The sequence below is a fragment of the Globicephala melas genome, chromosome 18, assembly GCF_963455315.2.
Source record: "Globicephala melas chromosome 18, mGloMel1.2, whole genome shotgun sequence".
Lineage (NCBI taxonomy): Eukaryota > Metazoa > Chordata > Mammalia > Artiodactyla > Delphinidae > Globicephala > Globicephala melas.
In genome coordinates, this window is record NC_083331.1 from 6013026 (window position 1) to 6031259 (window position 18234).

Consider the following 18234-nt stretch of genomic DNA (forward strand, 5'->3'; position numbering starts at 1 on the left):
ATCCATCTGTCCATGATTATTCATGTTTATAAAGACTGCAGTATAACTGTGTTTAAAATTGCCCCATTGAGGAACATATTTATTTATTTTAATTATTTATTAGTTATAAGTGCATTACAAATATACAACTATAATGAAAACTGCACAAGCCATTTTATTCATACAGCTAATCATTTCCCCTTAAGTTCTGTCCTGAGGCCAGCCTATGAGTTTTGCCATATATATTTTTCCTATTGCTGTCTGCTCATGGGTTATGTGGTTTATTATAGGAGGCAACGGGAAAGGAACTCCATGCCTATTTGAATCAGCTCTGCTAAAGAAAACACATGTTTTCATAGATCAGGCTGCTTATTTCCCTCTTGTTTAGAAAGTTTCGGGCTACTCTCACTTATATTAGTGCCCTTACTGAATTTCTCCTTCCCATTGGGGCTGCATTTGCCATGGGCCTCGCATGACCGGTTGCTTCTCCTCCTGCCTGAGTATCCACTTTGATGCTCTTGTATTGAGTCATTGTGGAATTTACTTATGAACTTTGCAAAGTGGGTCTCAAGGTAAATTAAGATATCTTCTTGATATTCAAGCCTGTCATTTTACCCTTAGCCTTAGTTAACCAACCTCCCTCACTCACTCTTCCTCCCTCTCTCCCTCCCTCCCTCCCTCCCTCCCTCTCTCCCTCCCTTCCTCCCTCCCTCCCTTCCTCCTTCCCTCCCTTCTCCTTCCCTCCCTCCCTCCCTTCTCCTTCCCTCCCTCCCTCCCTCCCTTCTCCTTCCCTCCCTTCTCCTTCCCTCCCTTCCTCCCTCCTTCCTTCCCTCCCTCCTTCCCTCCCTTCTCCTTCCCTCCCTTCTCCCTCCCTTGTTCCCTTCCTTCTTTTTCAACTAGGACCTAGGAAATACTAATGCCCTAACAAATCATGGCTCTTCAATTAGCCGCCAGTCGGAATAAATAATTCTGATTTTGTTTTTTACTTTGTGCTTTCTGTACATTATTGTCACTTCATTCCATCACTGCATTCTGAGATTATGAAAAGTCTTCCTAAAGACCATGCTTATTTGGACCTGATGAAAGTAGCTGGATTTCCCACATACGACGTCTTTCCCTCTCCATCCACTGCGCAATGGTTGGGTTGAGTTGGGATTAACGCAAGGATTTGTGGAAGAAGATGGTCTCTAACCCACGCTGTATCAAAGAATGATCCCTCTGCATTTTCCCTTGAAGGCTGTGGCAAGATCTTACCAAAGTTCAGCGTCCTTTCCTGAGTGCCAAGAATCACCCGAGCGGGATGTGGGTCCCGTGAGCCCCAAGGATTCCTACCTGAAAGGAAGTTTTGTTATAACGTTGACAATAACTAAAGTGTCAATAATGGTAGCTGCTGCTGCTGTTTCTATAGTAATTTTATATTGTTTTCATGAAATAAAAATCATTTCAGAAAATATGCAAGTCACCATTACTATGTCCCTCTGCTAGGGGACTAAACGTGTTGAAGAAATATGAGTGAGATATTCCTATGCTCAAGAAGCTTATCATTTAGTGCAGGGTATAAAAAAATCTACAAATAAGGAATAGAATGTGATAATCAGGAGAACAGAAACACAAGGACAGACTGCAGAGGGATTCATTGTAGCTGGAGGATTGGGAGTGCTCCTTCGAGGACTTGTGTTTGTGCCGGACAGCAAGGAATGAGCAGGTTTTGGACACATGGGGCTTGGGGAGCAGGGCCTTCCTAATGGGGAGAGAGTGGGGGAGATCTGCGGTTTGGGAACAGAGGGCGGTTACATTCATTTGGGGCACGGGGTTTTAGGAAGAGGTAGTAGATAAGATCAGCAAGATTAGAAAGGTGGGCTGGACCCCGATCGCGGACACCTTTGCATTGCTTCATTTGCTTTTCTCCCTCCCTTGAACATTTATAATTAAGTTTTTCAAAGCTCACAAGTATTATTATACTTTCTCAACAGAATCTCACTTTATTTCCTGAGCATTATTAGTATGGGGAATTGGTATCCCCTCCTCAGCTAGGCTGTTTCTACAAAATTACAGGATGTGTTTGAAATGTTGCTGTTTTGCTGAGAGGCTAGGTTGCTTTAGTGCTCTGATTTGCGTTGATCCTGGGGCCGTGACCTTAAGGACTCCTGTGGGCCGGGAAAGGAGGGCAGTGGGAACTGGGGAGAATCATCTCACCTCTAAAGCAGGGGCTGCTGAAATAGAGCCCACGGGTCAGTTTCGGTCACCGCTTGGCTTTGTATGCATCGTGAGCCCAGAATGGCTTTACATTTTTAAATGATTTTTAAAAACCAAGAGAAGAATGTTTCATGACACGTGAAAATTATATACGATTCAGACTCCAGAGTCCGTAAGTAAAGATCTCTTGGAACACGGCCAAGCTCATTTGTTTATGTTTTGTCCACGACTGCTTTAGTGCTACGGCTGCGTGATTTAGTGCTTGCGACAGAGACCATATGGCCGCAGAGACTAAATTTACTATCTGGTCCTTCACCTGGAGGGCTTGTAAAAAACATGAATTGCTGGACCCCACCTCCAGGGTTTTCTTTTTTTAATTGAAGTATAGTTGATTCACAATGTTATATTAGTTTCAGGCGTACAGCATTAGTGATTCAGTATTTTTGCAGCTTATACTCCATTGTTATGTAATTATAAGATAATGGCTACAATTCCCTGTGCTGTACAATATATCCTTGTTGCTTATCTATTTTATATATAGTAGTTTGTGTCTGTTAATCCCATACCCGCAACTTGTCCCTCCGCCCTTCCCTCTCCCACTTTGGTAACCACTACTGAGTTTTCTATATCTGTGAGTCTGTTCTGTTTTGCATATCCATTTATTTGTATTATTTTTAGACTCCACATATAAGTGATTTCATACAGTATTTGTTTGCTTTATTTCACTAAGCATAATATTCTTTAGGTCTGTCCATGTTGCTGCAAATGGTAGTATTTCATTCTTTTGTAAGGCTGAGTAGTATTCCATTGTGTGTGTGTATATATATATATATATATAATATATATATATATATATATATATATATACACCACATCTTCCTTTTCCATTTGTCTGTTGATGGGCACCTGGATTACTTCTATGTTTTGGGTGTTGCAAATAATACCCCTATAAACACAGGGGTGCATGTATCTTTTTGACTTAGTATTTTCATTTTCTTTGGTTATATACCCAGAGTGGAATCACTGGGTCATGTAGTAGTTCTATTTTTAGTTTTTAGGGGAACCTCATACTATTTTCCACAGTGGCTGCACCAACATTCCCACCAACCGTGTACAAGGGTTCTATTTTCTCCATATCCTCTCCAGAATTTATTATTTGTCGATGTTTTGATGATAGCCGTTCTGACAAGTGTGAGGTGATATCTTGTTGTTTGGATCTGCATTTCTCTAATAATTAAGGATGTTGAGAGTCTTTTCATGTGCCTGTTGGCCATCTGTATGTGTTCTTTGGAAAAATGTCTGTTCAGGTCTTCTGTCCATTTTTCTGATTGGGTGTTTTTTTTGTTTTTATATTGAGTTGTATGTGAGGATTGAGAATTTGCATTTCCCATTTGATGCTGCTGCCGCCGGTCCTGGGGCCACCTTTTGAGAACCACCGGTCTGTAGCAGTGCTGCTCAAACTATAGTATGCTTGGAAATCACTTGGGGAGCTTGTTAAAATGTAGGGTCTGATTCATCAGGTCTGGGTTAGAGTCTAAGAGTCTGCATTTCTAACAGGCCCCTGGATGAAGCCACGTATCCAATGTCCAAAACTGAAGCCCTTGGGCAAGTATGACTCGCATGGTTCTTTTTGCCTGGGATGCTGATACAGCCAAAGGAGCCGACTTCTTTTGAGATGGAGAAAAATTTATGTGAGTAGGTTGTGAGCGACTGTTTGGGGAAATAAAATTAATTGGAGCTATAGGATGTTAAGCAAAGAAGTATGCTGGGGCTGTTTACAGTTAGTTTTCATTTTATGGGGATATTTAATTGCGTTTGCCACTTATATACATCTCTGAATAGGCAATAATAAAAATATTTTTATTTAACTAAATGTTTCTTTATTGTGATTGAGTTCACTCTCATACCTGTGGCTTACATGAGGTTTTATATTACTTTATGTGAGCCTCCTAATTGAGCCTTGAATGTGTTAATTAAAATTTCACTGGAATTTTATGTTTTGGGCATTAAGGAATATGGCTGAAAGGAATGTCTGCTTCTCAAAAGCCAGGGATGCTTTCAAAGTCCTGGCGCTCTGCTTGGTAGCTGCTTATTGATGGTTATATATCCTGAACAGAATTCAGGATCAGGGGCCAGACTGTTGCTTTGGGATGCATGGGCCAGTGTTGATTTTATAGAAGGTACTGTGGACGAAAAAATTTTGTCCGTGTAATTTTATAATTTTATTTTGATGAAGTACCAAAAAAGTTAATATCCCATGTGTTTGTGAGTGATTTATTCACTTAGAAAAGGAGTCTTCCAAGTATCTACCAGAGTTACAAGAGATCTTTTGGGCTTTGCAAAAAACTGTTTGTGCCTGTTGATGGAAACAAGTTATGAGTGAGCTCTTCTTGTGGACCTGAAGCAGCCTCCTACTTAAAAACATTTTCACAGTATATTCTTCACATGTAAAGAATCTGGTGCCTCAGCACTAGTATCACCAACACCTCCTGGGTCTTGCCACTGTTAGTTAATTGACAATTTAAATGTTCTATTTAAGGAAAAGATGAGAAGTCAGTTTTTTGTTTCATTTTACTTTTTGTATCTTTCATCAGAGAAAGGAAAATAATAAATAATTGTACGTATGCCACTGTTTTTTCAAGAAAGTACTAGAACCTATTACTTTTTTTTTTTTAAGCAAATGGCATGTATTGGCCACATGGTTAAATTTTTATACAGAATTTAAAGACAACTTTCGAATATTAATTTGTGGAGGGTAATGGGAGATAGGGACAATTTATGATTCTTGGCAACTCGAAATTTCAGTGGGTTGGTTGAGAGTACAGTTAGTTTTAAGTGTACTGTTTATGCCTAGAGGGAAATTTTCTTTAGAAATTCAAACAGAATTTACAGGCCATCTTTTTCTTGTTCAAAGATGACAGATCATTTTCACAGTTAGCATATTTATGCAATCAAAATTATTGAGCATAATGTTAACTAATTTTCTTTAACAAAATAATTGTACTGTTGCCCTGTTGTCCAGGATTTAAGCTTTTTTTCAGAGCTGGAAATTTGTGCCCAACTCGCGGAACAACTGTTTATTTACTGGCTTGTGTGGCTTACGTTTACCTCTAAGCAAGTAATGTGTTACTGCATGGTGGGTAGGAGTGTTTCCAAATGATCGTCAGTTTCCTGAATCATTTGAAATCATCTCTCTATTTTAAGAAGATAAGGCTCAGGTCTAGAGGGAGAAGTTACAGGGAGGCAGTTTTTGCTTCTGTATAGGAAGGCATTTCATAATTCTGTAGGGCTGTTCAAAATAGCATGGGCTTGTCTCGTTAGGTAGTGACATTCCCTACAATTAGAAGTGTTCCTACCTGCCGGAGAATCTGTGGGTGGGATTCCTCTGTTAGGTGAGAAATTAGTCTTATTGGTTCCTAAGGTTTTTTCCTCATCTCAAGATGGCTTATTTCTGTAATCATAAAATTGCTGCTTCCCATGTGTTTAAATGTCAGAGGAGGAGGCTTTATGACTTTGTTGGCAACGTATTTCAGAGCACCATGGTAGACACGTAGCTTTCACTGTGATAATGTCAGCCATCGCTCGTTTCACAGGTGTGGCGGGGAGGACAGGGACCAACTTTTCCTGGGCCTGCGCTTGACTCTGTATTATAACAGATGCCACTGTCCGCTGCCCCAGCTGGAGCTTTCACATCACAAACTCAGTGCAGGTCCCGAGTACAGGTTGGTCGGGGGGTGGATCTCCTCCCCACTACCCCTTTGGGCGACCAACTTGTAAATCTTGGAAGTCACTTAACATCTCTGAGCTTCGTTTTTCTTTCACCTTATAGGTTATATGTATATTTTAAAGGGTATAAAAGAGAACATGTGTAGGTATGTTTTGCTGAAAGCTTGCTTTCAGTTTTAGGGCTTGTTGGATTCGCTGGCAAAATAAGCGCTCATCTCACACAAATAAACAGCTTTAATCAACCCTTTAATGAAAGGTGATTTAACTGAATTTTAATATGCAATCATTAGAAGGAAAGGAGTAAGATTATTAGAGAAACGTAACAAGGTATACATCACCGCATTGGGCCGACCCCTACTTCCAAATCCAAACGGCAGCTGGGAAGTCCCGGGTAACAGCTCTCTGGAGCCCCAGTTGGGAAGGGCCCTGGGCCGTGTGTCCACCCCACAGGTGAGATTTCAGAATGGAGTCCTGGGGGCTTCCGTTTATAATTCCAGGCTGCAAACTGATATTATCAGTTTGCACACAACAATGCAGCTCTGGTTCAATTGTAACAATGCTGTTAATTTCACCAGGTGAGTCACAAGATTTTCCAGACCCTGGGGGACTAGCCAGGTCCCCAGGGCTCAAGAAATTCCAAGACCCACTCCCTTTCTTATGGTAAGTGCCGCTTGACTTGCTAGCAGCAATTGTTAGGTGTGCAAGCAGGCCGAGCAGTCCAGGCAGGGTCACAGGTCGGGCAGAGGCCTGCGTCTGCCTCTGAAGCCTGAACAAGACTGCTTTATTAACTTTCCCAACAAGGTAGTAGGATATGTATGTTCAAACTTTTTTTTTAAAATGAGGCAAACAACTTGTTTTTCAATCTTGGCTGCATAGGACGGGGCTCTTCTCTCCATTTTATGGGAAGACTGGCCTTCCCCAGGATGGAATATTGACATCCCTTCTCCCATCCACTGAGTATGACCAGGCTTTCACGTTGAGTAGCAGGAATGTTTTTCTGTTGCATATGATTTGGGCATGAGTTTAATGTGCACCTCGGTTATTCCAAATGGGACCTACTCTCCTGCCTGGGGGCCCTGGATTTTAGTATACTTTTGGGTTTTCTCAGCCTCTCTCAGTTTCTAGCCCCACTTCTTACCAATACCTCACTCACCTTGTTATCTTTTAATTACAATATCCCATTCTCTTAATGTTTTAAAATTTTTTAATTGTGGTAAAATACACATAACATAAAATTTACCATCTTGACCATTTTTAAGTGTACTGTTCAGTAGTGTTAAGTACATTCACGTTGTCATGCAACCAAACTCTAGAACTCTTTTCATCTTGCAAAACCGAAACTCTATCCCCATTAAACAACAGTGCCTCATTTCCCCCTCCCTCCAGCCTCTGGCAACCACCATTCTATTTTCTGTCTCTATGAATGTGACTAATCTACACATCTCATACAAGTGAAATCACACAGTATTTGCCTTTCAACACCTGGCTTATTTAACTTAGTATAATGTACTCAAGGTTCATCCATGTTGCAGACTATGTCAAAATTTCCTTCCTTTTTTTTTCACTCCCAATCACTAAATGCTTTATTTTTTAACATCTTTATTGGAGTATAATTGCTTTACAATGGTGTGTTAGTTTCTGCTTTATAACAAAGTGAATCAGCTATACATATACATATATCCCCATATCTCCTCCCTCTTGCGTCTCCCTCCCACCCTCCCTATCCCACCCCTCTAGGTGGTCACAAAGCACCGAGCTGATCTCCCTGTGCTATGCGGCTGCTTCCCACTAGCTGTCTATTTTACATTTGGTAGTGTATATATGTCCATGCCTTTCTCTACTTTGTCCCAGCTTACCCTTCCCCCTCTCCGTATCCTCAAGTCCATTCTCTAGTAGGCCTGCATCTTTATTCCCGTCTTGCCCCTAGATTCTTCATGACCATTTTTTTTTTTAAGATTCCATATATATGTGTTAACATACAGTATTTGATTTTCTCTTTCTGACTTACTTCACTCTGTATGACAGACTCTAGGTCCATCCACCTCACTACAAATAACTCAATTTCGTTTCTTTTTATAGCTGCGTAATATTCCATTGTATATATGTGCCACATCTTCTTTATCCGTTCATCTGTTGATGGACACTTAGGTTGCTTCCATGTCCTGGCTATTGTAAATAGAGCTGCAGTGAACATTTTGGTACATGACTCTTTTTGAATTATGGTTTTCTCAGGGTATATGCCCAGTAGTGGGATTGCTGGATCCTATGGTAGTTCTGTTTTTAGTTTTTTAAGGAACCTCCATACTGCTCTCCATAGTGGCTGTATCAATTTACATTCCCACCAACAGTGCAAGAGGGTTCCCTTTTCTCCACACCCTCTCCAGCATTTATTGTTTTTAGGTTTTTTGATGATGGCCATTCTGACTGGTATGAGATGATATCTCCTTGTAGTTTTGATTTGCGTTTCTCTAATGATTAATGATGTTGAGCATTCTTTCATGTGTTTCTTGGCAATCTGTATATCTTCTTTGGAGAAATGTCTATTTAGGTCTTCTGTGCATTTTTGGATTGGGTTGTTTGTTTTTTTGATATTCAGCTGCATGGGCTGCTTATATATTTTGGAGATTAATCCTTTGTCCGTTGCTTCATTTGCAAATATTTTCTCCCATTCTGAAGGTTGTCTTTTGGTCTCGTTTATGGTTTCCTTTACTGTGCAAAAGCTTTTAAGTTTCATTAGATCCCATTTGTTTATTTTTGTTTTTATTTCCATTTCTCTAGGAGGTGGGTCAAAAAGGATGTTGCTGTGATTTATGTCATGGAGTGTTCTGCCTATGTTTTCCTCTAAGAGTTTAATAGTGTCTGACCTTACATTTAGATCTTTAATCCATTTTGAGTTTATTTTTGTGTATGGTGTTAGGGAGTGTTCCAATTTCATTTTTTTACATGTAGCTGTCCAGTTTTCCCAGCACCACTTATTGAAGAGGCTGTCTTTTCTCCACTGTATATTCTTTCCTCCTTTATCAAAGATAAGGTGACCATATATGCATGGGTTTATCTCTGTGCTTTCTATCCTGTTCTATTGATCTGTATTACTGTTTTTGTGCCAGTACCGTACTGTCTTGATTACTGTAGCTTTGTAGTACAGTCTGAAGTCAGGGAGCCTGATTCCTCCAGCTCCTTTTTTCTTTCTCAAGATTGCTTTGGCTATTCGGGGTCTTTTGTGTTTCCATACAAATTGTGAAATTTTTTGTTCTAGTTCTGTGAAAAATGCCAGTGGTAGTTTGATAGGGATTGCATTGAATCTGTAGATTGCTTTGGGTAGTAGAGTCATTTTCACAATGTTGATTCTTCCAATCCAAGAACATGGTATATCTCTCCATCTGTTTGTATTATCTTTAATTTCTTTCATCAGTGTCTTATAGTTTTCTGCATACAGGTCTTTTATCTCTGTACGTAGTTTTATTCCTAGATATTTTATTCTTTTTGTTGCAGTGGTAAATGGGAGTGTTTCCTAATTTCTCTTTCAGATTTTTCATTATTAATGTATAGGAATGCCAGAAATTTCTGTGCATTAATTTTGTATCCTGCAACTTTACCAAATTCATGGATTAGCTCTAGTAGTTTTCTGGTAGCATCTTTAGGATTCTCTATGTATAGTACCATGTCATCTGCAAACAGTGACAGCTTTACTTCTTCTTTTCCAATTTGGATTACTTTTATTTCCTTTTCTTCTCTGATTGCTGTGGCTAAAACTTCCAAAACTATGTTGGATAATAGTGGTGAGAGTGGACATCTTTGTCTTATTCCTGATCTTAGTGGAAATGGTTTCAGTTTTTCACCATTGAGGATGATGTTGGCTGTGGGTTTGTCATGTATGGCCTTTATTATGTTGAGGTAAGTTCCCTTTATGCCAGTTTCTGCAGGGTTTTTATCATAAATGGGTGTTGAATTTTGTCAAAAGCTTTCTCTGCATCTATTGAGATGATCATATGGTTTTTCTCCATCAATTTGTTAATATGGTGTATCACATTGATTGATTTGCGTATACTGAAGAATCCTTGCATCCCTGGGATAAACCCCACTTGATTGTGGTGTATGATCCTTTTAATGTGCTGTTGGATTCTGTTTGCTAGTATTTTGTTGAGAATTTTCTGCATCTATGTTCATCAGTGATATTGGCCTATAGTTTTCTTTCTTTGTGACATCTTTGTCTGGTTTTGGTATCAGGGTGATGGTAGCCTCATAGAATGAGTTTGGATGTGTTCCTCCCTCTGCTATATTTTGGAAGAGTTTGAGAAGGTTGGGTGTTAGCTCTTCTCTAAATGTTTGATAGAATTCACCTGTGAAGCCATCTGGTGCTGGACTTTTGTTTGTTGGAAGATTTTTAATCACAGTTTCAATTTTATTACTTGTGATTGGTCTGTTTGTATTTTCTATTTCTTCCTGGTTCTGTCTCGGAACATTGTGCATTTCTAAGAATTTGTCCATTTCTTCCAGGTTGTCCATTTTATTGGGATGTAGTTGCTTGTAGTAATCTCTCATGATCCTTTATATTTCTGCAGTGTCAGTTGTTTCTTCTTTTTCATTTCTAATTCTATTGATTTGAGTCTTCTCCCTTTTTTTCTTCTTGAGTCTGGCTAATGGTTTATCAATTTTGTTTATCTTCTCAAAGAACTGCTTTTAGTTTTATTGATCTTTGCTATCGTTTCCTTCATTTCTTTTTCATTTATTTCTGATCTGATCTTTATGATTTCTTTCCTTCTGCTAACTTTGAGGGTTTTTTTGTTCTTCTTTCTCTAATTGCTTTAGGTATACGGTTAGGTTGTTTATTTGAGGTGTTTCTTAAGGTAGGTTTGTATTGCTAAAAACTTCCCTCTTAGAACTGCTTTTGCTGCATCCCATAGATTTTGGGTCGTCTTGTTTTCATTGTCATTTGTTTCTAGGTAGTTTTTGATTTCTTCTTTGATTTCTTCAGTGATCTCTTGGTTATTAAGTAGTGTATTGTTTAGCCTCTATGTGTTTGTATTTGTTACAGATTTGTTCCTGTGATTGATATCTAGTCTCATAGCATTGTGGTCCGAAAAGATACTTAATATGATTTCAATTTTCTTAAATTTACCAAGGCTTGATTTGTGACCCAAGATATGATCTATCCTGGAGAATTTTCTATGAGCACTTGAGAAGAAAGTGTATTCTGTTGTTTTTGGATGGAATGTACTATAAATATCAGTTAAATATCAATTAAGAGTGCTCGCACACAGGCTCCTTGGTGGCGGCAGCAGTAGCCTTAGCATCTCATGCCCATCTCTTGGCTCCGGGCTGATAGCCACAGCTCGTGCCCGTCTCTGGAGCTCTTTTAAGCAGCACTCTTAATCCCCTTCTCCTTGCGGACCCAGAAACAGAGGCCTCTTGCCTCTTTGGCAGCTCCAGACATTTTCCCGGACTCCCTCCTGGCTAGCCGTGGCGCACTAGCCCCCTTCAGGCTGTGTTCACGCTGCCAACCCCCATCCTCTCCCTGCGATCCAACGGAAACCCGAGCCTCAGCTCCCAGCCCCGCCCGCTCCGGTGGGGGAGCAGACAAGCCTCTCGGGCTGGTGAGTGCTGGTCGGCACGATCCTCTGTGCGGGAATCTCTCCGCTTTGCCCCCCGCACCCCTGTGGCTGCGCTTTCCTCCGCGGCTCCAAAGCTTCCCCCCTCCGCCACCCGCAGTCTCCTCCCGCGAAGGAGCTCCTAGTGTGTGGAAACCTTGCCTCCTTCACAGCTCTCTCCCACTGGTGCAGGTCCCGTCCCTGTTCTTTTGTCTCTGTTTATTCTTTTTTCTTTTGCCCTACCCAGGTACGTGGGGGGTTTCTTGCCTTTTGGGAGGTCTGAGGTCTTCTGCCAGTGTCCAGTAGGTGTTCTGTAGGAGTTGTTCCACATGTAGATGTATTTCTGATGTATTTGTGGGGAGGAGGGTGATCTCCACGTCTTACTCTTCAGCCATCTTGAAGCTCCTCTTTCCTTCCTTTTTGAGACTGAATGATATTCCATTGTATGTATACATGTTTTTTTAATCTGTTCATCCATTGATGGACGCTTGGATTGCTTCCACCTTTTGACTATTGTGAATAATGCTGTAGTAAACATGGGTGTGCAAATATCTCTTTGAGACCCTGCTTTCAATTCTTTTAGACACATACCCAGAAGTGGAATTGCTGTGTCATATGTTAACTCTATTTTTAATTTCTTGAGGAACTGCTACACTCTTTTCCATAGCAGGTGTTCCATTTTACTTTCCCATCAGCAGTGCACAAGGGTTCCAATTTCTCCACATCCTTGTCAACAGTTGTTTTCTGTTTTGACAGTAGCCATCCTGATGAGTGTGAGATGATATCTCATGGGTTTGATTTTCATTTCCCTAATGACTAGTGATGTTGAGCATCTTTTTGTATGCTTGTTGGCCATTTGTTTATCTTCTTTGGAGAAATGTCTATTCAAATCCTTTGCCCATTTTTTTTTTTTTTTTTTTTTTTTGCGGTACGTGGGCCTCTCACCGTTGTAGCCTCTCCCGTTGTGGAGCGCAGGCTCAGCGGCCATGGCTTATGGGCCCAGCCGCTCTGCGGCATGTGGGATCTTCCCGGACTGGGGCACGAACCTGTGTCCCCTGCATCGGGAGGCAGACTCTCAACCACTGCGCCACCAGGGAAGCCCATTTGCCCATTTTTTAATTGGATTATTTGTTTTTTTGTTGTTGAATTATAGGAATTCTTTAGATATTCTGGATATCAACCCCTTATCAGCTATATGATTTGCAAATATTTTCTCCCATTCTGAAGGTTACCTTTTCACTTCATTGGTTGTGTTCTTTGGTGCACAGAAGTTTTAAATTTTAATGTAGTACAAATTATCTACCCTGTTGCCTTGCTTTTGGTGTCATATTCAAGAAATTCTTGCTAAGATCAATATCATGAAGCTATCTCCCATGTTGTGTTCTGTTTTATAGTTTTAGGTCTTAGGTTTATTTATTTGATCTATTTCAAATCAATTTTTTCAAATCAATATGGTTTAAGGTAAGGGTCCAACTTCATTATTTAGCCTGTGGATATCCAGTTTTCCCAGCACCATTTGTTGAAGAGATGGCCTTTCCCTCATCGAGTGTTCTTGTACTCTTGTCAGAAGTCATTTGACCATATATGCAAGGGTTTATTTCTGGACTCTACATTCTGTGACAGTGATCCATATGGTCTTTATGCCAGTAACACACTGTTTTGATTACTATACCTTGTAATAAGTGTTGAAATTGGGAAGCGTGAGACCTCCAACTTTGTTCTTCATTTTGAAGATCATTTTGGCTGTTGTCATCTTTGGGATTCATCTTTGGGATTCCATATGAATTTTAGGATGGAGTTTTCTATTTTCTGCAAAAAATGTCCCTGGGATTTTGATAGGGATTGAGATTGCTTCCAGTCGTATTGGCATCTTAACAGTATTGTCTCCCAGTCCATGAACATGGGATGTGTTTCCATTCATTTGTGTCTTCTTTAATTTTGTTCAGCATCATTTTGCAGTTTTTTATGAACAAGTCTTTTGCCTCCTTGGTCAAGTTAATATTTAAGTATTTTATTTTTTGATGCGATTGTAAATGGAATTGTTTTCTTAACTTTCTTTTCTGATTTTCTTTTCTTTTCTGACATTGTTAATGTGCAGAAATGCAACTGGTTTTTGTGTGACTTTGAATTCTGCACCTTTGCTGAACTTGTTCATTCTAACAGGTCTTTTTTGTTTGTCTGTTTGCTTGTTTTGTGTGTGGAATCTTTGGGGTTTTCTACGTATAAGAGCGTGTTGTCTGAAAACAGAGATAATTTTACTTTTTCCTTTCTGATTTGGAAGCTTTGTTTCTCTCCCTTGCCTAATCGTTCCATCTAGGACTTCCAGTACTATGTTGAATAGAATTGGTGAAAACAGGCATCCTTAAATTATCCTTAATTTTGAAGGAAAGCTTTCATTCTTTCACCGCTGAGTGTGATGTTCGCTGTGGGCTTTTCATATATGGCCTTTATTATGTTAAGGTAGTTTCCCTCCATTCCTAGTCTGTTGAGTACATTCTCTTAATTAAAAAAAAATTAAAGCCAGGCACCATGATTAGGAAACCAAGATGAAGGATCTGACCTGGAGCTAATATCGACAAACAAATGATAACAGTTGATAGAGCCTCTGCTACTGGCTAGGGTGGAGTGGTGTTTATTGAAGGGCAGGGCGTAGTGATGGAGTGTGTATGTGCAGCACAAGCAGGTAATGCAACTTTTATGTGGGTATGCACCAGTGGTAGATGCTGGGATGGAATTCGAAAAAGAATTCCATGAAGTACTTCTTATTCCCTGTCACTGTTACACTTGTTTTTCCTTTTGTAGAAAACAAAATTTCTGTATTTATTTTTAGTTATAGACGTGAAACATATTTGCTTTAGTATCTGAAGCAATTCTGTACAAAGATCATATATGGGCAAAGTTACTGATCTAATGTTCTTTCTGAACCAACACAACCTTCCTGAGATGATCACTGTTAATAGCCTGGTGTATAGCCTCCCAAATCTTTCTCCTTGCTCCAACAAATGTGTCAGCTTATTTATAAATATAGTGATATTTTGTCTTTATCCAAACAGAATATTTTTACACATTATTATGCAGTTTGTTCTTTTAATTTAACAGCAGTTCGTGTATATCCCTGCAAATTGCTAGATACAGATCTAATCCGATCTCTTTTTAAAAATTTTCTTTTTAAATAAATATATAGATATGAGATCATATACACATTGGGTGTTCTTTGGGATTTTTTCTTTCTGTTTTCACTTATTTTTCCTCTGTCACCCTAAATAACCCACGTGAATTACCCTGTGTGTATCCTCCTGTGCTTTCCTCTTTGCCCAGATAACCATATATGAACATATAAACATACGAATATATAAGGATTTGGGGGTAATTGTTTGCTTTATTAACTGGTGTCATATTAAACACACTTTTCTGTGTTAATTTTCCCGTTCAGCAACGCCTCATAGAAGTACCTCCGACTCCGTTAGTATAGTTCCCATTCATTCAGTTTATGGCTGTAGTCCATGGTATGGGTATGGACTCATCTTTATTTATTCAACTGTTACCCTATTAATAAACATTCATTTTGTTTCCTTTTTTGCCGTTAGGAATAGCAGTGCAGTAAACGTATTTGTACATCTCTTCTTTTGCACTTTTTTTTTTTTTAAGAAAATGTTATAGTAGTTGAAATCTCATCAGTGTATTTTTAGCAATAGACATTGCTGGATTGCTTCCAAAATTTCTGTAACAATTACACTGCCACCAGCAATTTATGAATGTCTTTTTTTGACATTTCTGTTAGCAATAGGTGTTAATCATCTTTATAACTTTTGCTAGTCTGAATGGAAAGAGTGCATTTGAGTCGTTTTTCCTATGTTTGGTCTTTTGGAGCATGGCTTTTCTGCAAATTTCCTATTCATATGTTTTGGCATATATTTCTATTGAATTCTTTTTTGTATCTGTTTCTAAGAGGGCTTTCTACATGTTATTGATATTAGCACTTTATTTTAAACATTTTATCGCAAATATATTTTCCAAATCTATTGTTTTTATGTACACCTTGCTTATGATACCTTTTGCTCTGTAAAAGTTTTAAAAGTTCATATAGCAAAATACATCTTTTATATTTCTTTGTTTTCAGAGGGAGATAAGGTGTCCACGCGTCTTTAGGTTGCACACATCGTCCCCTAGATTTTCTCTGAAGAGTTTCTGAGTTTATTGTTGGCATCTAGCCTTTACTTTATCTGTAATTTATTTTTACATGTGGTGTAAGAAAATTATTTTGTTCCAAATAGACAGCTGAAATTGCCAGCACTGTTTTTAAACTCAAAAAAATATTGAAGGGAGAGTTGAGACTTCCCTCATCAGAGAAGAAAACATACCATAACGGCTACTAGAGTGAGACAGAATGGAGACTCCAGAAATATCCAGGTGCAAGTAAAATTTTAATATACGACAAAGTGACATTTAAGGTTCATTGGTAGAGAGCAGTCTATTTGTTTTACCCATTTCCTTAAAATTTCAGGGGAAGAAAGAACTTTCAGAGCACATGCATTTTTGCTAACAATGTGGAAGAATTTTTGTGCCACTTGCCAGTAAGTTCTGCAGAAAAATGTGTAATCTTGACTCAAATTCCCAGTGGCTTGTCTTCAGTGTAGTTCCGTGAATGTGACAGTGAAAGCTCGTTTCCTGGCTTCACTGTGTGTGCTGACACGTCTGAGTTAAGATCCCAGTGAGTCATTTCTTTTTTTTTTTTTTTTTTTGCTACGTTGGGTCTTCATTGCTGCGTGCGGGCTTTCTCTAGTTATGGTGAGCGGGGGCCACTCTTTGTTGCGGTGCGCGGGCTTCTCATTGTGGTGGCTTCTCTTGTTGCGGAGCACGGGCTCTAGGCACACGGGCTTCAGTAGTTGCAGCACACGGGCTCAGTAGCTGCAGCGCATGGGCTTAGTTGCTCCATGCCATGTGAAATCTTCCCAGACCAGGGATCAAGTGTTGTCCCCTGCATTGGCAGGCGGATTCTTAACCACTGCGCTTCTTAATTTCAAAGCATTGCAGATGATACAGACTGCCCAAGCTTTCTGTCCTGAAAGCCAAAATCACGTTGCTGCCTTCCGTTAGTTTCTCTCCCATTATCCCGTGCACCCGAAGCCTTTGGCAGCGTGTTCTAAATGAACGTACCTGGACTGGATCAGGAGGGGGAGGTGCTCACGCGTGCATTGATGTTCTCACTGTGGCCACCCTGGCAGGTGGCCAGTGCCGAGAGATTCTGGGTGGGGAGGTATCGGGCTGGGCATCTCCTTGAAGACAGCAGATCTCGTTTGAGTAGGGCCAGGAAGCACAGGTATGATTTTGAGCAGGTAGATATTTGGGGCCTGGGTTGGGGAGCGGCCTTCCAGGACCTCCAGCCACGGACGCAGACGTGTATGCGTGATGGTTTGGAGGAGCGGATGTGTGAGGAGAGGGAGGGAGTGGTCAGGTTTAGGCAGGAGTGAGCCGAGTAGGGTCCTAGCACGAGGGACCCACACAGGGGGCTGAGTTGTCTCTGGAAGTGTCCCTCAACGGTGGTGGAGTATATCCAGAAGTCTCTTCGTAGCCCTGACTTCATTTCTCATGTGCCCTGTTGACTGTCCCTAAAACAGCTCCCATTTCCTGAGCATCTCCAGGTACCCGAATTCATTAGGCACTTTCTATACAAAAGGGCTCTAAAGTCAGTTGATAGATCCTGGTTTTGCAGGTAAGAAAGCTGAGGTTTGAGAGGCTGACTTTCCCTGTGTAATGGTTTCTGTGCAGCCGTGCGATTCTGACTCTGGTCTGCTTGGGTCCAAAGACTGTGCCCCCCATGCCCCCCCACAGCGTCTCCTACCCCCATGTTACGTCCACGTGCCCACCTCCTGCCGGGCATTGAACAGTTTTTGTGACGTTTCCCACAGTGTAGCTCCCATTATGGAGACTGCATCCCATGAATAATTAAATTGCCTTTAAAAATAACATACAAATACGAACGAAAGGCAGACTTCTAAGTATCTAGAGAAGGCTTTTGTGTAGCATGGCATTTAGAGAAAGGCTTCATCTTGTTCGCATTACCCCACACCAGCCAGAGCCAGCCAGATAGGAGTGTGGTGGCCCACTTAGGCTGTCTTTAATTGCTCACTATAAATAGCCTCATGATGCTGCCATAAAAGGACTCTGATATGACTGAGGGGCTCAGTGTGACCCACATATATGATGGTTTTCTAGGTGTCCGTGTCCGGGAACACTGATGCTCCTGTACGAGATGGTTTTCACTGCTGAAACGTGGGCTTAATTTCCAAGCCAGTCATTTCTTACCTCCCTCCCTCCAGATGCCATTGTCCCCATCATTCCTGTGTGCCTGCATCTGTGGTCAGGTTGTAGTTGGCACTCTGTCACTCTCTCATCCCAACCACATTTCCACCACTCACTTGGCCTGACACGGACAGACAAGTGCCTACTGCAGCCCAGTCCGATGCCTTAAGAGGACCCGCACAGGCATGGGTGGCATGCTCCCTTGCTGCCTGGGGAAGCCATGGGAGCCTGGACGCCTTGCTGTGCTCTGGGCATTGATGAGTTTTCTTGATTCCAGAACCAGACCATCTCTGCCACAGTCCTCACCAGCCTTTGCCACCTCCACTCCCAGCCCCCCTTGGGGTTCTCTCTCTCCCCAGGTTGGATGTCCTCCATGTCAGTGCAGTGTGGCTGCAGCACCAGTGGTCCTCTGGTTTTCTTTCTGCCCCACCCCTGCGTCAAG

The 18234-nt window shown here is 40.8% G+C and overlaps 1 protein-coding gene across 8 annotated transcripts in view; it reads left to right on the forward strand.

The window, feature by feature from the left end:
* MTUS2 (microtubule associated scaffold protein 2) overlaps positions 1–18234 on the forward strand; it is a 496165-nt gene that overhangs the window by 94943 nt on the left and 382988 nt on the right. For 2 of the 8 annotated variants that reach the window (XM_060287789.1, XM_060287792.1), the window contains one exon: positions 3733–3866. The exons of the other annotated variants lie outside the window; for them this stretch is intronic. The gene's annotated coding sequence lies outside the window, so the exon portion shown is untranslated. The remainder of the gene's footprint in view (positions 1–3732; positions 3867–18234) is intronic. 8 annotated transcript variants of the gene reach the window in all.